The sequence below is a fragment of the Coregonus lavaretus genome (genome assembly GCF_964263955.1).
Source record: "Coregonus lavaretus genome assembly, chromosome: 11".
Lineage (NCBI taxonomy): Eukaryota > Metazoa > Chordata > Actinopteri > Salmoniformes > Salmonidae > Coregonus > Coregonus lavaretus.
Window position 1 is genome coordinate 27,553,079 of NC_139998.1, and position 23,483 is coordinate 27,576,561.

At 46.9% G+C, this 23,483-nt stretch overlaps 2 long non-coding RNA genes across 4 annotated transcripts; both read right to left on the reverse strand.

Annotated features, from left to right (window-relative positions):
* Positions 1–2,668: 2,668 nt before the first annotated feature.
* Positions 2,669–5,092, reverse strand: LOC311137300. The gene is made up of 2 exons (XR_014613934.1): positions 4,146–5,092; positions 2,669–3,983 (listed from the first exon to the last, which is right to left on the reverse strand). It is a non-coding gene; the product is annotated as an uncharacterized lncRNA (long non-coding RNA).
* Positions 5,093–6,334: 1,242 nt separating this feature from the next.
* LOC311137299 lies at positions 6,335–10,598 on the reverse strand. 3 transcript variants are annotated; one of them, XR_014613931.1, is made up of 4 exons: positions 10,062–10,598; positions 9,816–9,885; positions 9,079–9,712; positions 6,335–8,982 (listed from the first exon to the last, which is right to left on the reverse strand). It is a non-coding gene; the product is annotated as an uncharacterized lncRNA (long non-coding RNA). The 3 variants fall into 3 exon arrangements; XR_014613932.1 differs by having other exon boundaries at positions 9,079–9,214; positions 9,399–9,712; positions 9,816–10,598; XR_014613933.1 differs by having other exon boundaries at positions 9,816–10,598.
* Positions 10,599–23,483: the final 12,885 nt, after the last annotated feature.

The window sequence follows — 23,483 nt, forward strand, 5'->3', positions numbered from 1 at the left end:
CATAGCCAGCGGTCAAGGATGAGTTGATCAACGAGGTGAGGTAAGGGAGAAGGTCACCGGAGATAGTCTGGAGAAGAGAGGAGGGGATAGGGTCAAGCGGGCAGGTTGTTGGGCGGCCTGCCGTCACAAGTCGCAAGATTTTATCTGGAGAGAGAGGGGAGAAAGAAGTCAAAGCATAGGGTAGGGCAGTGTGAGCAGGACCAGCAGTGTCATTTGACTTAACAAACGAGGATCAGATGTCGTCAACCTTCTTTTCAAAATGGTTGACGAAGTCATCCACAGAGAGGGAGGAGGGGGGGGGTTCAGCAGGGAGGAGAATGTGGCAAAGAGCTTCCTAGGGTTAGAGGCGGATGCTTGGAATTTAGAGTGGTAGAAAGTGGCCTTAGCAGCAGAAACAGATGAAGAAAATGTAGAGAGGAGGGAGTGAAAAGATGCCAGGTCTGCAGGGAGTCTAGTTTTCTTCCATTTCCGCTCAGCTGCCCGGAGCTCTGTTCTGTGAGCTCGCAATGAGTCATCAAGCCACGGAGCTGGAGGGGAGGACCGAGCCGGCCGGGAGGATAGGGGACATAGAGAGTCAAAGGATGCAGAAAGGGAGGAGAGGAGGGTTGAGGAGGCAGAATCAGGAGATTGGAGGGAGAAGGATTGAGCAGAGGGAAGAGATGATAGGATGGAAGAGGAGAGAGTAGCGGGAGAGAGAGAGCGAAGGTTGCGACGGCGCATTACCATCTGTGTAGGGGCAGAGTGAGTAGTGTTGGAGGAGAGGGAGAGAGAAAAGGATACAAAGTAGTGGTCGGAGACTTGGAGGGGAGTTGCAGTGAGATTAGTAGAAGAACAGCATCTAGTAAAGATGAGGTCAAGCGTATTGCCTGCCTTGTGAGTAGGGGGGGACGGTGAGAGGGTGAGGTCAAAAGAGGAGAGGAGTGGAAAGAAGGAGGCAGAGAGAAATGAGTCAAATGTAGACGTAGGGAGGTTGAAATCCCCCAGAACTGTGAGGGGTGAGCCATCCTCAGGAAAGGAACTCATCAAGGCGTCAAGCTCATTGATGAACTCTCCAAGGGAACCTGGAGGGCGATAGATGACAAGGATATTAAGCTTAAATGGGCTAGTGACTGTGACAGCATGGAATTCAAATGAGGAGACAGACAGATGGGTCAGGGGAAAAATTGAGAATGTCCACTTGGGAGAGATGAGGATTCCTGTGCCACCACCCCGCTGACCAGATGCTCTCGGGGTATGCGAGAACACATGGTCAGACGAGGAGAGAGCAGCAGGAGTAGCAGTGTTTTCAGTGGTAATCCATGTTTCCGTCTACCCTCCATCAGCAGAGCTAATGGGTATGCAGGCTTTTGAGCCAACCTTGCTCAAACACCAGAATCAGCTTATCAAGGTTCTCTTGTGCAGCTGATTTTTTACAATGTGGTGTGTTCGAGCAGGGCTGGAACAAAAGCCTGCACACCCAGTAGCTCTCCTGGAGGATGGTTGGCCTCCCTGCAACATTACAATTACAACCAAATACTTTGAATGTCTTTATAAAATAATTCCCTCATTCAATGAACCAGGGATCAAATGGTTAAGGTGGGCGATGTAGCCAACTAAGATGTTTATCTATTTGTAAGGTTAAAATATTCAGTGTTCAGGGTAGATCTTGACAGCATAGGAGTTACTTATTAACAGTATTGAATAGAGGAGAATCCCAGCCAATTTTGAATGCTTGAGAGACTGTTTACAACCGGAGTATGCAGCATTGGTTTCATCAGCTGTGCACCCGTATCAACTGCGTGTCGGCCATTTGCAGTTATACAGAAGTTATTTAGGACATCTGACATGCAGCCAGGTCACCCGTGATACAAGTCAATATTCGACGTCCATCTATGTCTGAGGATGTCGGGAGGTGAAGTGGAAACCGGCCACTAGGGGCAACAGTGAATGCGTTACCTTCAAGTAGGTTTCGGTTTTGTTAGGGCGTTGTGGACGGGGATGGTGGATGGGCATTTGCCTCTGACTGCATGTTTCGAATCCAGCGATAGAAAGTTGTTTTTGCGATTTTTGTTTTAAGCCTATACCAAACCTTACCTTAACCGTTCAGAGTTAATGCCTAACATTAAGATTTCAGAGTTAATGACTAAACTTAACCTTAACAATGTGGCGTTAATGCCTACACTTAACCTTAAACACTTCTACATTTGACGTTTGCAACAATAGTTAACTAGGGAGATAACCAGCCGAACTAGACAATATGTTTTGAATTGGCTATCTAATTAGTCTGGAATATTCAATAAACTCCCTGGTTTTCCTGAAATCCTGGTTGGAGGATCCTGGATCAGGAGGGAATGAGCGGGAAAGCCTCAAAGCAGGATTTCTGGAAAACCAGGGAATTTATTTATAGTTTCCTGGCATTTTGCTACCCTAACCCGGTGTGTAGGTGTTGGTGTGTTGTTCAATCAAATGGTAATCTATGATCAAGGTAATATTGCGTAACTCTAACATGTTTTTAGAGTTTCTGGAAATGTTGGATTGTAGAAACACCGTCACACACCCACATATTGTTTATAGACTATTTGTAATGTTTGCTGTAGGTCTTGACCCTGTTCCTCTCACCCACTCCCTGGCCTAGTCAATATGTGTATCAAATGATTCATTTGATGACAAAAGACTGATAAAGACAGAATAATTGAAAAGGAAACAATTTTATATCATCCAACATTAAATGGGTACATAAAATGGTACTCCAATGTACAAAAATATAGTACAGTATAAATATGGATATATAACATAAATGCTAATACTGTCAAGAAGAGAAGCAGTTGGGATGTGTTCAGTGAGGTGTCATCTTCAGAACGTTGCCGATAGAAATGTAATGAAATAGAGCTGAAATGACTCCTCTAAGAGACAGACAATCATATCTGTTCTATACAATGCATTTCTATATGAATGCACTGTAACGTTGTACCCTCCTGAACAGGCCTCTGCTGTAGAGGAATGTACATCTTGCCCCCCTCTCTCTCCCTCACCTTCACTCTCTGTCACTGCTCTAACATCAAAACATCTGGTTTCATGGCAAGGGGCTGTCTTGGCTTTCAGGAAACCCTCTCTGTGAGCATGACATCACTACACATCAGTCATTTAGCAGACGCTCTTATCCAGAGCGACTTACAGGAGCAATTAGGGTTAAGTGCCTTGCTCAAGGGCACATCGACAGATTTTTCACCTAGTCGGCTTGGGGATTAGAACCAGCGACCTTTCGGTTACTGGCACAACGCTCTTAACCACTAAGCTACCTGCCGCCCCAGTCCTCTCTGGAGCAAGCAGCATTATCAGCATGTGTGTGTGTATGCACGTGTGTATACATTCTGCATTAGTCAGCTGATTCAGTGCTTAGGAAACACTTTCCCCTGCATCACTGACTGACAGGGGTACAACTAATGCAAAAAAAATAAAGCTGCTTCTTTTCCTCTTCCTCATTGAAATAAATACCTCAAGCTAAAATCCTTGTCTGAAAAAAATACAATATAAATGTCTTATTAACTTAGTGACTGATGGTGACTGTGACTGTCCAGTCTTGCTTCAAATCATTCTAGGTTTTCAGCAGATCACGAGTTGATCACAGTTCAGTTACTCAATGAAAGTCATTGTCAGTAAACAGTTGTTCAGCATGGCACAAACTGATCTGAGTTCAGTCACTCAGTGATGATCAATGTCAGTAACAGCTGATCAGCAGTACCGGAGCTGATCCAGGTTCAGCAGTAGCCGATCGAGGTAGCCCTTGAGTCTGTTTAGTGCCACTGGACTCACACTCAGACCAAACTTCCTGATACTGTCCTTCAGAGCCTCCTCCAACCCACCCTCTCCTGTCTGTTTCTGCTGGCGACCTGGGCAGCGCGACATCATCCAGTTCTCCAACTGACCCCTCGTAGTGGAGCTGTCTTCTACCAGCTGTTTGAGGTCCGCCATATCTAGGGAGATCAGCAGGTCCTGCTAGGGAGCTGGAGGGAGGGAGGGAAGGAGAGAAAGATGTGATTAAAATAAGATTTATGAGGACTATACATGGTTTCACAAGTCAAATGTATCAACAAGCCAAAGACTTCATTAGTCAGTACACTAATGATTGATTGACTGACTGACTAATTGATAGATGGATTGATTACCTTTTTGATTTCCATCTGTGTCCTGTACACCATGGTCTGAGCAAGGAATTTGACCTTGGTTCTCACTACATCTAACGACAGTGAAGCTCCCGCCCCCACGCTGAACAGTGCCAGTAGAGAGGACACCAGGAGGTCCATGGAACAATCCATATCTGTAGTCTGGATGAACGGGTGTACATGCGTGAACGTGTGTACGCGTCTCAATGTGCGTGTGTCTTGAACCTGGTGCTTAATCTGTGTGTGTATAAAGAATAGAACAGATATTCCTGTAGGAGGGCAGATATACATCCTATAAGTTCAGGTTGTTCTGTTATGGTCTGTTATAGAACACAGACACTTATGCACTTCAATAATGTTCATATTCATTTGATCATTTTTTAAAGTCTAAACTTCAATGGCATTTTTTGGTTGGAGATAAATATCTGTTTTAGACCAATCAATATTGGGCAGATGGTTGGCGGTGAAATCCCTACCAAGAGAGAACAGCCTGCCCTCTGATAAAAAGGTTACAGATAAGATTTACCGTACTACACCCATCCTACAGAAAACAGCCAGAACCCAGTCTATCAAGTCTACCTGATCTACTTGGCTGGCTGAATATTCCACATGCTTCCTTTCAAACGTTCTTTCTAAAGTTTAAAGTAAAATGTTTAGTGTAAAACGTTTATTTAAAATAAATGGCACCTCACTTCATGAAAGACAATCAAACCAAACCATGCATTACGGACAAGATAAACTTTCACTATATCACCTGTTCAAATCTGTACATATTATTTCAGTAGCACATACTAACACAGAGAGAGAGCGAGAGAGAGAGATGAGAAAGGATGATAGACAGAGAAAGAGTAATAGTGATAAAGCAAATGATAGAGGTAGAGATGGCAAGAGTGATAGAGAAAGTGCAGAGGCGAGTGAGGTGAGGGAATCTTACCTCTGGGGGTCTGTGTGTGTGTCACTCCCAGGCTCCATCAGGGCTTCTCTTATAGCTGAGGGCAGTTGACTCATCTCTTACTCACCCTCACCTCTCCCCCATCCTCCCCCTTACTCACCTCTCCTCCCCCTATACACAAGAGTCCCCTGGTAGTCTGGGTAGCAGGACAGGAGACAGCAGGTTCCCTGACCCTGTAGCTCATATACTGTAGGTGCTTATCTGTGTGTGTGTGTGTGTGTGTGTGTGTGTGTGTGTGTGTGTGTGTGTGTGTGTGTGTGTGTGTGTGTGTGTGTGTGTGTGTGTGTGTGTGTGTGTGTGTGTGTGTGTGTGTGTGTGTGTGTGTGACTACAGTACGTACCCAAGTGTATGTCACCATTAGGCTGATCCTTATTGATGCATGTGTCTCATTGACTGGTATGGGAGAGACTGTTAATGTCATTACAGTGTAAATGGCTACTGCAACACCCAGAACATGGGGAGAGAAGGGAGCAGATCAGTGTCTGATGACTGGAGGGAGTAGGCATCACAGTGGTCAGCAGTACATCAGTGTGTCTGATTACAGCACTGCCAGAGGGACACTGTCATGGTGCCAGAACTCTGGTCACACAGCTCTGGCAGTCCTAGTGACACTAATACAGCCTTACTGGTCACAGCCTTACTGGTCACAGCCCTACTGGTCACAGCCCTACTGGTCACAGCCCTACTGGTCACAGCTCTACCGATCCAGTGTGAGGAAACAGTTTAGAATCCCAGTCTGAGAAAGTGGAGTGATCACTCTGATATCATTTCACCAGAGATGCCAAAACATACTCACAAACACATGCACACACGCAAGCACAATCAAACATACACTTCTCCACGCCCAAACAACGGCATTACCACCCTCTAATTTCACTACAGTTGTTATGGCTATATACGTTTTGTAACACTCTTATGAGAGTTCTATTTTTGATGTTCAGAGGCAATTTTTTGGTTTGTGTTTGGAACACAGGAAGTGAAAAAAAAGAGAGAGAAAAAGAGAGTTGAGAGAGCGAGCGATATAGAGAGAACAAGAGAGAGAGGGAGAGAGATTGAGAGAGAGTAAAAGAGAGTTGAGAGAGGAACATTTCCATGTAAAAGGACCCATGTGCACCAACTTGTGAAGTTCATAGGAGCATGTCAAATTGGGTGTCAAATGAAACCTGAGTCTTTATATTTAAATGTAGGCATAAATACATTTAAAACCATTTTTCATCCTAAAAACAAGAATAAGCAGGAATAAGCAAAGAATTTGATTTATTGTCAAACAGATGGAAAAAAAGGGGTCTTAGAAAACAACTACCAGAAAAAGTCTTAAAAGGTATTACAAATACATCAAAACACAATAATGTTGAAGTAAAGACCCCTGTCAACTAATAGCAACACTTATATTTAGTTTAGGATACTTTTTTCTGCCTTCTGTAATTTTAAGAAACATTGCCTTGTGCCTTGAAATTCCATTACCAAAACATTCTTCTTTTTTTTCTTCTAATATTTTCAAATTTCTCTCCCTGATGAGGAGGGAGAGAAAGGTGATAATAAAAGTTCACAGAAGTAACACAGTAGTAACAAGTAAAAGTAGACCTAACAATTAGTTAATGTTTTTACTGATATCAATTTTGTTTATGAATTATTAAAGAAAAACTTCACTGCTAGACACTATTTGGAGTGTTTTTCCATTCTCCCTACATAATGAGGTGTTTCTGTCACGATCGTCTTGAAAAGAAGCGGGCCAAGGCGCAGTGTGAGATGCGTACATATTTATTTTTTAGTACACCACAGCGAACAAAACAACAAACGATACGTGAAGTCCTACGGTACAAACACAAATCAAAAGGAACAAGATCCCACAAACACTGTGGGAAAACAGACTGTTTAAATATGGTTCCCAATCAGAGACAACCAGCAACAGCTGACACTCGTTGCCTCTGATTGAGAACCACTCTGGCCAACATAGAAACACAATAACTAGAACTACACCCTAGAAACACAAAACTAGAACAACACAAAGAACACTCACACCCTGGCTCAACATACAAGCGTCCCCAGAGCCAGGGCGTGACAGTTTCAGACATAATTGTGCACCATACCGGTGCAACATTTCTGAATTTTAACACTGGGAGAGTTCAACCAATGACGTCATTGGTTGATTGAGTGTACTGTCTGATCTAAAAATGAATGGAGTCATGTAGCAATTATTGTGGCCTTTGTGTTTCGCCGATTGCACGATCACGCTAGCAGTGAGTAGATATGGTTGTCCTTGTTCAATAGAGAAATTGGACTTGTCTCAACAAAGTTCCTAGCTGCCACGACGTTACAGGATATCTAGGTTGACTCATTTTCTCTGGCTTTATGAAGACTACAACCCGACGGGAGACCTACTTCCTTGTTCAATTGTGTTCCCACCCTCGAAGGTGGGCTTTTCAAAACGGGGCGGTACTAGTTTCTTTCTACAGGTTTCACGGGAGCTATGTTACTGTGCACTGTCTATTCGAGATTGCTAAATAATTACAATGGCTGCTTCTGATGATTCCGCTTTCCAAGAAGAGCTGGACGTCAAAACATTTTTCAATGTTCTTTTACATACGGACATACAGCCCTATTAATTTGAGCCAGAATACACTGAATAGGAGTTGAGACAGCGAGAACAAGAATTGCAAGACCAGCAAACAGCGGCTGCTGCAGCCGCCACTGCTGCTCCTGATCCTGGAGAGCCACGGTCAGACTCCGACTGGTGGTGCCTATGCGGGTGCTGTCCAGCCATGCTGACAGAAGAGGAATGTCTGGGCTGCAACGAATTCGATCGTGGGCAGTTCTTACTGGAGAGGGTCACTGCAGACCCCATGGATTGTGTGTGTATGACAGACCATCGAGGGGTGCTGGAGACATTCTTCAGAACCTCCAAGATCAACTGATGGCGGCAGCCTAGACCAGTTGTACCAGGAGGGAAAATTAGTAAGTTGTTTTGCTGTCGGTAGCTAGCTAGCAATATAAGCTCTCTTTTAACACGGGGCAGTGTTGTTCAGTACAGTATAATTTTGTGGCCCCACTGTGGAAAGGGGAGATTCTCACGAACACAATGTTGTTCTCTGTTTTGCTACAACCCCCACAATTGTCACGGGACTCGTCTGAAGGTAACCGTTACCAGAAAAGGGGTTTAATATATATAATATTTCCTGAGCTGTCTTATACAGTATCTCCTAGATATAGGACGAACACTTTCTTATTATTTATTTTTTTGACTGTCTTTTTGCCATTTATTAATGTGTTATTCAATGCGTTTCTCAGGTCTATACTAGTAAAGGCCAAATGTAATATTTTATTAAATCATTTTTTGATAAAACATTTTTATAGCTAAAGGGGTCTTAAAAATCCAAATCAAATAGCTAAATGATCCATAGTATGACCATCTTAAAACAATTCCATATGTCAGCTTAGAACCACCTAGTGGGCGGCAGGTAGCTTAGTGGGTAAGAGCGTTGTGCCAGTAACCGAAAGGTCGCAGGTTCTAATCCCCGAGCCCACTAGGTGAAAAATCTGTCGATGTGCCCTTGAGCAAGGCACTTAACCCTAATTGCTCCTGTAAGTCGCTCTGGATAAGAGCGTCTGCTAAATGACCAATTATTATTATTATTGACTGAATGTTCCAGGCAGGGTCCTGAATGTTGTTCAGCTGGTGAAACTCTTCTTGTGTTGGGCAATGGCAGCTGGTTAGCAGGCTTTAGCGCTGTGGCGATGTTAGAAGGGATGTTGGGTTTGGGGAGCAAGCTTCTCCCTGAAGTAGTGGACAAACCTTTCCCACCCACTGCTTTGACCTCTTGCAGAAGATTTGTTTGTACCGCTTTGGGGTATACTTCAGGAGAGCACTGTGGAATGCCTCCAGATGGCCTGTGTGTTTACAAAGACAAAACAGAGTAGACTAATTATTTTGGCTTTTCTGATTGAAAATATTAAAACATGATGCTGTTATTGATGACTACTAACCTGTAGAGGTATTCATACACAACTGAGTCCATGGACAGTCACTTCTTCTTGCCACGGTCATAATCGGACAGGTCAGGGTGTTGACAGTGGACTTCCCCCTCAACTCTGTCCAGCTGTGTACATCACAGATGTGCTCCTTCAAAGACAGACAACATATATTTGCTTTTAGATATCTTGAGAACAGGACATGCACCAGTACAATTACTAGGTGTCTCCTGGACCAGTGCATATGGATCAGAGTTAGGGGTGAGAATGACGGCACATTACAGTGAACAAGATAAATACGTCACAGAGTTTGCGTTTTTCTCCATTTCATTTACCTCAGGGTCTCCATTAAACTTTGCTGCACAACAAAACGTGGTTCGTGAGGGAGTGTATCCAGGGACACAAGGCCTCATTCCCTCGCTTCTTGGCCTTCAGCAGAAGTTTCTTTTGGAGACCCGTTTGAAAAACAAATTGACTGACCATTCAAACGTTTTTATACAACACATTGATCTGCCCTTTTTGAAACTATGGACAGAAAGCGATGTGTGTAATTTCTGATATCATATAAATCCATGTTGTCCAACAGCTCTGTCAGGGCCCACTTGAAGCCAATTACCTCTATCGCAACAGAGCTGGGTGCCTCTGTGACCTGTAATGGGCAAAAGTAAAACAGAATTACAGCCAGCCACCAGGTGTGATAACGCAACATGCCATTGACCATCATACTGTAAACTGTATTAATTGTACTGTACCTGTATCAGTTCGCTGTGCACAATCTCGTTGGTGTCATTGGTCATCAGGGTATAGGTGGTGTATTTAGCACTTTAGAGACAGAGTACAGAATAGTGCTTATTGATCCCAACTTGGGATTTTTTAAAATCACTTATCATCACCATAACAATTATAAAGACCTGTATCACTGAAAACACATGATAGAAAACACATACTAACACACATAAGTAGGCACTGCACGTTAAATAGCAATAAAAGATAGAGACCTGTAGCCTGGACTGTCGCTGCGTGCATCCCCAGACAGCTTTGTTCCAACACCATTTTCCTCCTGATCCAGGAACAGTCTTGCCAAAATAGCATTCCTTCGTTAAACAGGTAGGTATTCTGAATCTGATAGATGGTGGTGCTGCCAAACAACTTCAGGTTCATGGTCTGAGTCCAGTCCTGCAGCTCGGTGTAAGTGCCTCCTGAAAACAGCACAGACACAGCCGTGAGAAGCTGAACATCTGCCATTTCCCGAATGTCAGGACTGGAGGTCCATGTTCCTGTGTGTCCACCATTACAGTCCCACTTCACTTTCATCATGTCCCCAACATATGAAATGTCTGTAGAGACGATTGGCTGTCAGAACTTAGTGAGCTCCATGATCTTGGACTCATAGACTATATACTTTGGCTCTTGCCGGTCCCGTGCAGTCTTTTCCTCTTCCGAGTCAGATGAGCTTGAGCTTGTTCCCAGGCTGAAAGCTTTCATCCAATGGGTCTACGGGATCTGTACTACTAAAGTTGGTATTTAGGTCATGATCCGCAGCTGCAGGATTTGTCTGTAGGACACACGGTAGTCAGTGATTAGCCAACATTTTAGTACTTTGTCCCAATCAATACACACTCAAACAAGGTACTATATCCACCCATCCCCCTCGTGTCAATAGATCATGCATACTAATCTTCACACACAAAACCCGCCCCCAACATACATCAGTCAGTCACCCACACCATCCCCTCCTAACTCTCTACTTTTCTCTAATGTAGACTTCAAGCTTTGCATAAACAATCAACTAAGCCTCCATAATACAGAGAAAAGTACAGTAGAAGTTGTAGCCTACTTATAAACACACCTACTATGACAATAAGAGACAGACCATGTTTATGCCTAGCTCCAGTATATTTATTTGCTCATCATGGAGTCATGGAAAGATTTAGCAAAGGTGACTTACACTAGTTCCTGGTGCTGAGCTTGATGTTTATGCCGCTGCAGATCGGACTCTGTAAATAGAACACATAGGCCAGTCATGTTAGCCTTTGCGGTAGCTAGCTAATGTTTAGATACACTACATGACCTAAAGTATGTGGACACCTGCTCGTCGAACATCTCATTCCAAATTCATGGGCATTAATATGGAGTTGGTCCCCCCTTTGCTGCTATAACAGCCTCTACTCTTCTGGGAAGGCTTTCCACTAGATGTTGGAACATTGCTGCGGGGACTTGCTTCCATTCAGCCACAAGAGCATTAGTAAGGTCGGGAACTGATGTTGGGCGATTAGGCCTGGCTCGCAATCGGCGTTCCAATTCAACACAAAGGTGTTCGATAGGGTTCAAATCAAATCAAATCAAATGTTATTTGCCACATGCGCCGAATACAACAGGTGTAGACATTACAGTGAAATGCTTACTTACAGCCCTTAACCAACAATGCATTTTTTCCTTAATAAAAAAGTAAAACAACAACAACAAAAAAGTGTTGAGAAAAAAAGAGCAGAAGTAAAATAAAATAACAGTAGGGCGGCTATATACAGGGGGGTACCGGTGCAGAGTCAATGTGCGGGGGCACCGGCTAGTTGAGGTAGTTGAGGTAATATGTACATGTGGGTAGAGTTAAAGTGACTATGCATAAATCATTAACAGAGTAGCAGCAGCGTAAAAAGATGGGGTGGGGGTGCAAATAGTCCGGGTAGCCATGATTAGCTCTTCAGGAGTCTTATGGCTTGGGGGTAGAAGCTGTTGAGAAGCCTTTTGGACCTAGACTTGGCACTCTGGTACCGCTTGCCGTGCGGTAGCAGAGAGAACAGTCTATGACTAGGGTGGCTGGAGTCTTTGACAATTTTGAGGGTCTTCCTCTGACACCGCCTGGTATAGAGGTCCTGGATGGCAGGAAGCTTGGCCCCAGTGATGTACTGGGCAGTACGCACTACCCTCTGTAGTGCCTTGCGGTCGGAGGCCGAGCAGTTGCCATACCAGGCGGTGATGCAACCAGTCAAGAAGCTCTCGATGGTGCAGCTGTATAACTTTTTGAGGATCTGAGGACCCATGCCAAATCTTTTCAGTCTCCTGAGGGGGAATAGGCTTTGTCTTGCCCTCTTCACGACTGTCTTGGTGTGTTTGGACCATGATAAATTGTTGGTGATGTGGACACCAAGGAACTTGAAGCTCTCAACCTGTTCCACTACAGCCCCGTCGATGAGAATGGGGGCATGCTCAGTCCTCTTTTTTTGCTTGTAGTCCACAATCATCTCCTTTATCTTGGTCATGTTGAGGGAGAGGTTGTTATCCTGGCACCACACGGCCATGTCTCTGACCTCCTCCCTATAGGCTGTCTCATCGTTGTCGGTGATCAGGCCTACCACTGTTGAGTCGTCGGCAAACTCAATGATGGTGTTGGAGTCGTGCCTGGCCATGCAGTCATGGGTGAACAGGGAGTACAGGAGGGGACTGAGCACGCACCCCTGAGGGGCCCCCGTGTTGAGGATCAGCGTGGCAGATGTGTTGTTACCTACCCTTACCACCTGGGGGCGGCCCGTCAGGAAGTCCAGGATCCAGTTACAGAGGGAGGTGTTTAGTCCCAGGATCCTTAGCTTAGTGATGAGCTTTGAGGGCACTATGGTGTTGAACGCTGAGCTGTAGTCAATGAATAGCATTCTCACGTAGGTGTTCCTCTTGTCCAGGTGGGAAAGGGCAGTGTGGAGTGCAATAGAGATTGCATCATCTGTGGATCTGTTGGGGCGGTATGCAAATTGGAGTGGGTCTAGAGTTTCTGGGATAATGGTGTTGATGTGAGCCATGAGCAGCCTTTCAAAGCACTTCATGGCTACAGACGTCAGTGCTACGGGTCGGTAGTCATTTAGGCAGGTTATCTTAGTGTCCTTGGGCATGGGGACTATGGTGGTCTGCTTGAAACATGTTGGTATTACAGACTCAGTCAGGGACATGTTGAAAATGTCGGTGAAGACACTTGCCAGTTGGTCAGCACATGCTCGGAGTACACGTCCTGGTAATCCGTCTGTGAATGTTGACCTGCTTAAAAGTCTTACTCACATCGGCTACGGAGAGCGTGATCACATAGTCATCTGGAACAGATGGTGCTCTCATGCATGCTTCAGTGTTGCTTGCCTCGAAGCGAGCATAGAAGTGGTTTAGCTCGTCTGGTAGGCTTGTGTCACTGGGCAGCTCGCGGCTGTGCTCCCCTTTGTAGTCTGTAATAGTTTTCAAGCCCTGCCACATCCGACGAGCGTCAGAGCCGGTGTAGTACGATTCAATCTTAGTCCTGTATTGACTCTTTGCCTGTTTGATGGTTCGTCGGAGGGCATAGCGGGATTTCTTATAAGCGTCCGGGTTAGAGTCCCGTTCCTTGAAAGCGGCAGCTCTACCATTTAGCTCAGTGTGGATGTTGCCTGTAATCCATGGCTTCTGGTTGGGGTATGTACGTACGGTCACTGTGGGGACGACGTCATCAATGCACTTATTGATGAAGCCAGTGACTGATGTGGTGTACTCCTCAATGCTATCTGAAGAATCCCGGAACATGTTCCAGTCTGTGCTAGCAAAACAGTCCTGTAGCTTAGCATCTGCGTCATCTGACCACTTCTTTATTAACCGAGTCACTGGTGCTACCTGTTTAAGTTTTTGCGTATAAGCAGGAATCAGGAGGATAGAGTTATGGTCAGATTTGCCAAATGGAGGGCGAGGGAGAGCTTTGTATTCGTTTCTGTGTGTGGAGTAAAGGTGGTCTTGTCACGATCGTTTACGGACGAGACGGACCAAGGCGCAGCGTGATATGCATTCATGTTTATTGACGACTAAACACATGACAAAACAACAAACGAAACGTGAAGTCCAAGGTAGCACACAAACATACCTCACACGGAACAAGATCCCACAACTAACAGGTGTCAAAAGGCTGCCTAAGTATGGTCCCCAATCAGAGACAACGAGCAACAGCTGCCTCTGATTGGGAACCACACAGGCCAACATAGATCTATACATTCTAGAATCTACACATAGAAATTAACACAACACGAAATACACACACCCTGACTCAACAAATACGAGTCTCTAGAGTCAGGGCGTGACAGTACCCCCCCCCCCCCCCCAAAGGTGCGGACTCCGACCGCGCCACATAAACATAACAGGGTAGGGGCCGGGTGGGCATTCCGCCTCGGAGGCGGATCCGGCTCCAGGCGTGACCACCACTTACTCTCCACCTCCCTGTTGCGCCCCTGGTCTGGTCTGGACCTCGGCGCACTGCTTCACCTCTCCTTCCTCCCACGACGTACCAAGCCCTGTCTGGACCCTGGTGTGGGAGACCCCGAACCTGGAGAGGGGCTGACGTCTGGGTCCGGACTGGAACCGCTGACTGGAGCTGGACCCGACGACGGTGGATCGAATTGCTCTGGCTCCGGAGTGGAACCGCTGACCGGAGCTGGATCAGGCACCGGTGGAGCGGACTGCTCTGGCTCCGGAGTGGAGCGGCTGACCGGAGCTGGACTGGGCCCCGATGGAGCGGATTGCTCTGGCTCCGGAGTGGATCCGCTGACAGGAGTTGGACCGGACCCCGGTGGAGCGGATTGCTCTGGCTCCGGAGTGGAGCAGCTGACCGGTGCCGGACCAGGCACCGGTGGAACAGGCACGGGCCGTGCCGGACTGGACACACGCACCACTGGCTTGGTGCGGGGAGCAGGAACGGGCCGGACCGGGCTGACGACGCGCACCACTGGCTTGGTGCGGGGAGCAGGAACGGGCCGTACCAGACTGGTGACGCGCACCACTGGCTTGGTGCGAGGGACAGGAACAGGCCGGACCGGGCTGGCGACACGCACTACTGGCTTGGTGCGAGGGGCAGGAACAGGCCGGGCCGGGCTGGCGACGCGCACCACTGGCTTGGTGCGAGGGGCAGGAACAGGCCGGGCCGGGCTGGCGACGCGCACCACTGGCTTGGTGCGAGGGGCAGGAACAGACCGGGCCGGGCTGGCGACGCGCACCACTGGCTTGGTGCGAGGGGCAGGAACAGGCCGGGCCGGGCTGGCGACGCGCACCACAGGCTTGGTGCGAGGGGCAGGAACAGGCCGGGCCGGGCTGGCGACACGCACCACAGGCTTGGTGCGAGGGGCAGGAACAGGCCGGACCGGGCTGGCGACGCGCACCACTGGCTTGGTGCGAGGGGCAGGAACATGCCGGGCTGGGCTGGCAACGCGCACCACTGGCTTGGTGCGAGGGACAGGAACAGGCCGGGCCGGGCTGGCGACGCGCACCACTGCCTTGGTGCGGGGAGCAGAAACGGGCCGGACCGTACTGGGAACACACACCACTGGCTTAGTGCGGTGAGCAGGAACGGGTCGGGCCGTACTGGGAACACGCACCACTGGCCTAGTGCGGGGAGCAGGAATGGGCCGGACCATACTGGGAACACACACACTTGGCCTAGTGCGGGGAGCAGGAACGGGTCGGGCCGTACTGGGAACACACACCACTGGCTTAGTGCGGGAAGCAGGAATGGGTCGGGCCGTACTGGGAACACGCACCACTGGCTTAGTGCGGGGATCAGGAACGGGCCGGACCGGACTGGCGACACGCACCACTTGCTTGGTGCGAGGAGCGGGACTGGGTTCCCTTATAAACCCCCGCTCCTTCTGCTGCCTAACCAGCTCCTCTCGCCGTGCCTCTACACTCTCCTTCTCCCTTATAGCCTCCTGTAGCTCCTCCCTCTGACCAAATAACTCCTGCTCCCTCTGGAACAATAGCCCCCGTAACCTGGTGGCCTCCTCTCCTAACCTGCAGATTCGCCCTGTCGCTGCCAAATTTTCTTGGGGTTGCCTCTTGGGTCTCCGTCGTCGGCACTGTTGGTGCTGTTTCTCCTCTCCTACCTGGGCATCCTCATTCATCGCCCTCCGGTAACGGACGGCCTCCTCCTCCGTGATTCTCCCCTAACCGAGGAGGACATCTACTAACGTAACCTCCTGTTTAATTCCCGGCGTTTGCTCCTGAACACGCTGCTTGGTCCTATTTTGGTGGGATCTTCTGTCATGATCGTTTACGGACGAGACGGACCAAGGCGCAGCGTGATATGCATTCATGTTTATTGACGACTAAACACACGACAAAACAACAAACGAAACGTGAAGTCCAAGGTAGCACACAAACATACCTCACACGGAACAAGATCCCACAACTAACAGGTGTCAAAAGGCTGCCTAAGTATGGTCCCCAATCAGAGACAACGAGCAACAGCTGCCTCTGATTGGGAACCACACAGGCCAACATAGATCTAAACATTCTAGAATCTACACATAGAAATAAACACAACACGAAATACACACACCCTGACTCAACAAATACGAGTCCCTAGAGTCAGGGCGTGACAGGTCTAGAGTTTTTTTTCCTCTGGTTGCACATTTAACATGCTGGTAGAAATGAGGTAGAACGGATTTAAGTTTCCCTGCATTAAAGTCCCCGGCCACTAGGAGCGCTGCCTCTGGATGAGCGTTTTCCTGTTTAGTTATGGCCTTATACAGCTCATTGAGTGCAATCTTAATGCCAGCATTGATTTGTGGTGGTAAATAGACAGCTATGAAAAATATAGATGAAAACTCTCTTGGTAAATAGTGTGGTCTACAGCTTATCATAAGGTATTCTACCTCAGGCGTGCAAAACCTCGAGATTTCCTTAGTATTTGATTTTGTGCACCAGCTGTTGTTTACAAATATACACAGACTGCCACCCCTTGTCTTACCGGAGTCAGCCGTTCTATCCTGCCGATGTAGCGTATAGCCCGCTAGCTGTATGTTGTCCATGTCGTCGTTCAGCCACGACTCGGTGAAACATAAGATATTACAGTTTTTAATGTCCCGTTGGTAGGATAAGTGTAATCGTAAGTCATCTAATGTATTTTCCAATGATTGAAGATTGGCTAATAGGATTGATGGAAGAGGCAGTTTACTCGCTCGCCGTCGGATCCTTACGAGGCACCCCGACCTATGTCCACGATATCTCCGTCTCTTTCTCATGCGAATGACAGGGATTTGGGCCTTGTCGGGTGTCTGTAGGATATCCTTCGCGGCCGCCTTGTTGAAGAAAAACTCTTCGTCCAATACGAGGTGAGTAATCGCTGTCCTGATATCCAGAAGCTCTTTTTGGTTATCAGAGACGATGGCAGAAACATTATGTACAGAATAAATTACAAATAACGCGAAAAAACACACATAATAGTACAATTGGTTGGAGGGCTGTAAAACGGCAGCCATCTTCTCCGGCGCCATCATATCAGGGCTGTGTGCAGGCCAGTCAAGTTCTTCCACACCGATCTCAACAAATCATTTCTGTATGGACCTCGCTTTGTGCACGGGGGCATTATCATGCTGAAACAGGAAAGGGCCTTCCCCAAACTGTTGCCACAAGGTTAGAAGCACAGATTTGTCTAGAATGTCATTGTATGCTGTAGCGTTAAGATTTCCCTTCACTGGAACTAAGGGGCCTAGCCCAAACCATGAAAAACAAACCCAGACCATTATTCCTCCTCTACCAAACTTTACAGTTGGCACTATGCATTCGGGCAGGTAGCATTCTCCTGGCATCCGCCAAGCCCAGATTCGTCTGTCGGATTGCCAGATGATGAAGTGTGATTCATCACTCCAGAGAACGTGCTCCAGAGTCCAATAGCGGCGAGCTTTACCACAGTCCAGCCGACACTTGGCATTGCGCATGGCTTGTGTGCGGCTGCTCTGCCGTGGAATTCCATTTCATGAAGCTCCCGACTAACAGTTCTTGTGCTGACGTTGCTTCCAGAGGCAGTTTGAAACTCGGTAGTGAGTGTTGCAAACGAGGACAGATGATTTTTATGCACGGAACGCTTCAGCACTCGGCGGTCCCGTTCTGTGAGCTTGTGTGGCCTACTACTTCGCGGTTCAGCCGTTGTTGCAGGTACAGGTATAACATTCAAAATCATATGAATTCAGATATATTTAGACATTCAGTTATAATATTAGCATTTCATATTTCATAATTTCCCGTACATATGGGCTGCCATTCAAAAGAAGAAGAAGAAAAATAAACAAAATAGGCTCTCCATCCCCAACCCATTCTCCCCAACCCCCTCAGTCCACATCCACCAGCCCACCCCTTCACACCCCACCTAGCCTTCTCCTCTCACACCCCCCACTCGCACCTTCCCGACCCAAAGAAAGCATTCCTCCCACCCCCTCCTGTCCCACCCAGCAACCAAGGTTGCTTATCAGTCCCCCTCCCACCAATCCATCCCCTGAGTCTCCCCTTACGTTCCCCCCAATCCCCCCGCCTGCCCCCAACAACGACCAGAGAACACCACTTCTTCCTGGGCAATGGGAGCCACCATATTTCTCTCTATTCTCAGCCAGGGAGCGGAAGAGTCATGTCTAAACCAATATAAAATTGAGCGACATGCTAGTGCTTGGAAATAAAATGCAACGTTTGAAATGGATAGCCCTCCAGCGTCTTTCCCTCTCTGTAAATTTAATTTGGGATCTCTTACCTTTCCATATACATTTTGAAAACAGACTGGATTTTATCCCAATAGCCGGAAGAGGAAGACATAGGAAGCATTTGTGACACTCTGGCTCTAGGACTTGTGTATTTGAGCTAGAGTGTATGTTGTTTTGTTGGGGTTTGGGTGTATTTCTATGTTTGCATGTCTGTGGGTTATATTTCTAGGTTGTTGTATGTTGTCGTCAATGACTCCCAATCGGAGGTAACGAGTGTCAGCTGTCGGCTCGTTATCTCTGATTGGGAGCCATATTTAAACTGTGTGTTTTCACCTGGTGTTTGTGGGTTTTTGTTTCTTTGTTGCTGTTAGTCGTTATCAGTATAGAACTTCACTTTCGTCTTTGTTTGGTTTGTTGTTTTTCGTGGTTCTTTATAATAAAGTCATCATGTTCACTCGCAACGCTGCGCTTTGGTCCGCTCATTTGGAAGACGATCGTGACAGAAAAACCCACCACAACGAGACCAAGCAGCAGTTGGAATACGAGTGGTGGAGCCAGAAGAGCGAAGGTTGGGAGAGGACTATGGAGGCCTGGTCCACCGAGAGGAGAGACCCCCAGAAAATTTTTAGGGGGGGGCTCACGACGTCGGGGCAGAAGGTGTACGGCCTGGAGGAGTGCAAGAGGTTGGCAGAGATGGCCGCCAGTTTAAGGGGGCCACTGGTTACGAAGGGGATGGAAAGTGTGGAGGCACGGCGAGAGGTACTGGGGGGTGTTTCCAGTCCGGTCCGGCCCGTTCCTGATCCCCGTGTAGGGCCAGGGGTGTGTGTCCCCAGTGCGGTTCTGTCTGTTCCTGCTCAACGCACCAAGCCTACGGGGTGCGTCGCCAGCCCAGCTCGGCCTGTTCCTGCGCCCCGCACCAAGTCTGTGGTGCGTTTCGCCAGCCCAGCCCGGCCTGTCCCTGCTCAACGCACCGAGCCTACGGGGTGCGTCGTCAGCCCTGTCCAGCCAGAGCCGTCCGCCAGACAGGATCAGCCAGAGCCGTCCGCCAGACAGGATCAGCCAGAGCCTTCCGCCAGCCATGAGCAGCCAGATCCTTCCGCCAGCCATGAGCAGCCAGATCCTTCCGCCAGCCATGAGCAGCCAGATCCGTCAGCCAGCCATGAGCAGCCAGATCCGTCAGCCATCCATGAGCAGCCAGATCCGTCAGCCAGCCATGAGCAGCCTGAGCCGTCCAGCCAGGATCCGCCAGAGCCGTCCAGCCAGGATCCGCCAGAGCCGTCCAGCCGGGATCCGCCAGAGCCGTCCAGCCGGGATCCGCCAGAGCCGTCCAGCCGGGATCCGCCAGAGCCGTCCAGCCGGGATCCGCCAGAGCCGTCCAGCCGGGATCCGCCAGAGCCTTCCAGCCGGGATCCTGCAGAGCCTTCCAGCCGGGATCCGCCAGAGCCGTCCAGCCGGGATCCGCCAGAGCCGTCCAGCCGGGATCCGCCAGAGCCGTCCAGCCGGGATCCGCCAGAGCCGTCCAGCCGGGATCCGCCAGAGCCGTCCAGCCGGGATCCGCCAGAGCCGTCCAGCCAGGATCCACGCACCAAGCCAGGGGCGCGTGTCGTCAGTCCGGTTCCGGTCAGCGGGGCTAGACAGGCCCAGGGGTACTTTGGGGGGTTGGAGAGGAAGTGGGGAGGAAGCCCGGAGCCGGAGCCGCCGCCGAGGAGGAATGCCCACCCAGCCCTCCCCTGTTTGCTTGTAGTTAGGCGCGGTCGCAGTCCGCGCCTTTGGGGGGGGGGTACTGTCACACTCTGGCTCTGGGACTGTGTAGTGAGAGTCAGGGTGTATTTCATTTGGTGGTGTTGGGTATGGGTGCGTTTCATTTGTTTGTGTTTTTGGGGTAATTGGTCTTGTGACTCCCAATCGGAGGTAACGAGTGTCAGCTGTCGGCTCGTTATCTCTGATTGGGAGCCATATTTAAAGTGTGTGTTTTCACCTTGTGTTTGTGGGTTTTTGTTCTATGTTCAGTCGGTGTACTGAGGACGTTACGGATCGTATTTTGTTTTGTCGTTATTTCAACATTAAAGTCATGTTCACTCCCAACGCTGCGCTTTGGTCCTACTTTATTGGCGATCGTGACAGCATTGACGCATCACGGATTCATCACGGAATTTAACCATTTTCACAATAGAAATTCTGTCCGTTAGAGCAACTGGGATGTTAGATTTAATTGATTTGAGTGTTCTGTTGAAGTTTTGGCAATGGTTTTATCTAAAGAAGGACAAATATCTATTCCTAAATATTTTAAATGAGAAACAATTGGGATTCCATAAGTAGAGATGGGGTCCTCTGTCAGGTTCTTGAGGCGGAGTAGGGCAGATTTGGTTAGATTTATTTTATAACTTGAGAGGGAGCTGAATTTGTCTATGATCTTCAAAGCGTTTGGGAGAGATTGAGATACATTGTCTAGATAAAGTAAGATATCGTAGTGTGTAATGAGATGACGTGATCCATAGAATTGAGAGATATTGGTGTAATTTCTTTCGATTGTCGAACTGCCTGGGCCAGAGGCTCCATAGACAATAAAAACAGCAGAGGTGAGATGGGATCACCTTGCCATCTACTTCTAGTTATTCTGAACGGAGCAGAGCAGGTATTGCCTGTTATTACTATGGCTGAGGGATTGACATATTATATTTTAATCATATTAATGAAATTTGAGCCAAGTCCCATATGTTCCAAAACAGACCAAAGATATGACCATTCTAGTCTATCAAAAGCTTTTTCTGTGTCGAGAGATAGAACTGCCCAAGGAGCTTTGGTTTCTGATGCATATACTGTAAAATATGTAATTGATGACTGAGGTTATCTGAGGATAATCATTTTTTAATAAACCCGCTTTGGTCTGGATGTACCAAATTTGGGTAAGTACGTTTCGAGACGGGACGACAGCATTTTAGAAAATAGTTTTATATCTGTGTTTATCAAAGATAGAGGGTGATAGTGAGAGCACTGTGTGGCATCCTTACCTTTTTTTTAACAAAAAGCTAAGTTAGTGCAGCATTTACATCCCTTCCAAATGAACCTTTGTGAATGGCTGTGATGATCATTTTGAGTAATAGTTGACGTAATTGGTTCCAAAATGTTAAATAGATCTCAGGAGGAATACCGTCACAACCAGGTGATTTGCCTTTTTTCATGTTATGCAATGCCCTTTAAGTTCATGGAGAGAGATTTGGGCTCCCAGCAAACCGGCTTCTTCAGTTGAGAGAAGAGGAGTTCTTATATCTTTTAAAAAGGACTCAAATCTGTCTTGGCGTGGATTTACAATCAGAGGTGTACAATTAATTACAGAATCTTTGGTTGATTAATTTGAGTTCTGATATTAATTCACCTGATTCAGATTCAATGGCTGCAATATCAGCTAATTGATCATTACTGTGAACCTTGTTAGCCAGTAGACGACTGGGTCGATTACCATGGAAGTAATGGTTAAGACTAACTCGATCGATGGCAAATTCTGCTCTCTGTCTTATCAATAGATTTAGTTTTGTCTGGACTTTGGTGAGAGTAATCGCTACCTGGTCTGAAAAAGTGTTTGTTGAGAACGCTCTAACATAGTAAACAACTTTCTCCAATTCCTTTATCTTTCTTTAATTGTGATTTATTCAGCACAGACGTAAACGCAGTTGCATTGTTTTTAATAAAACCTTTGATGGCGTCCCATAAAATCAGAGGATCAACGACTGAATTTTTGTTCATCATTATGAATTCATTCAATTCAGTTTGAAATTGTTCACAGAAAATAGGATTTTCTAGTAAGGAAACATCAAAGCGCCATCTTGTGGCTCTTTTAGGAAATTCTGAAATTTTTAACGACAGTAGTCATCATAATGATCAGATAGGCTCATATGTCAAATTCTTGATTAAAGAAAATAGAGGAGTAAATAATAGTATCAAATCGATTTGGGAGAATGTTTGTGCCTGTTTGAATAGAAGTGTACTCTTTGGTTTTAGGGTTATGAGCTTGCCAGGCATCAATGAGGTTGTAATCAGAGAGTATATGTTGGAGAGCCTTAGTTGGTCTTATTAGATTTATCCCTCATGTCCAAAATGGCATTCATGTCTGTCCCAATAACCAGTTGGAATTCAGTTAATTCTAACAATATGCTGTTCGGAGAATAAAAAAACGTAGGATCATATGAATTTGGAGCATTCACATTAATAAAGGCAATTTTCTTTCCATTATGGATACATTTAAGGAAAGTGATTCTGCCTTCTTGGTCTTCGCCTTTACCAAGGATAGTGATTTTGAGTTTCTTATGTATCATTACGGTTACACCCCTAGTTTTGTTTGGGGCTGATGAAAAAGCAGCCAGTTTGTTCTCTATTCAATATGTGTCCTTTTGGAGCAGGTGTGTTTCTTGGAGCATTGCTATATCATCTGCAATGTTTGATAGGACTATTAAGGCCTTTTAAATTCCACGAGAGAATAGCTAGTGTTGCCATTGTTTTTCTAAAATGTAATTGTTATCTTTAATTTTGAGAAGCCCATGGATGTAAAATAAAAAGCATGATCCACAGGGAAACCCACCCATTGGTTGCTCCCCACTCAGAAGACCCTCTCTATAAACCATTCCCCCTGCCCCCCCTTCCCTGCCCCCTCCTCCCTAGCCCACAGCCTCCCCTCCCAGGTTCTCCCTGCCCTGCACTATCTCTTAAGGTATTAAAAATAATAATACAATTTAAAAATGTATAATAAAAAAGTAAAACATAAAATAAATAACCAATTCAAACCTTGACAGTTAAGTTAGCAGACTTGTTGACTAAGGGTGGGTAATGAAGAAAAATAATGACAATTAAAATAAAAAGAAGATATGAAAGATATGCAAGCCTAATGCCTAAACAGACAAAAATAGTATTACTAATAGTAATAATAGTAGTAGTAATAATCCTGAATGAATCGTGAATAATGATGAG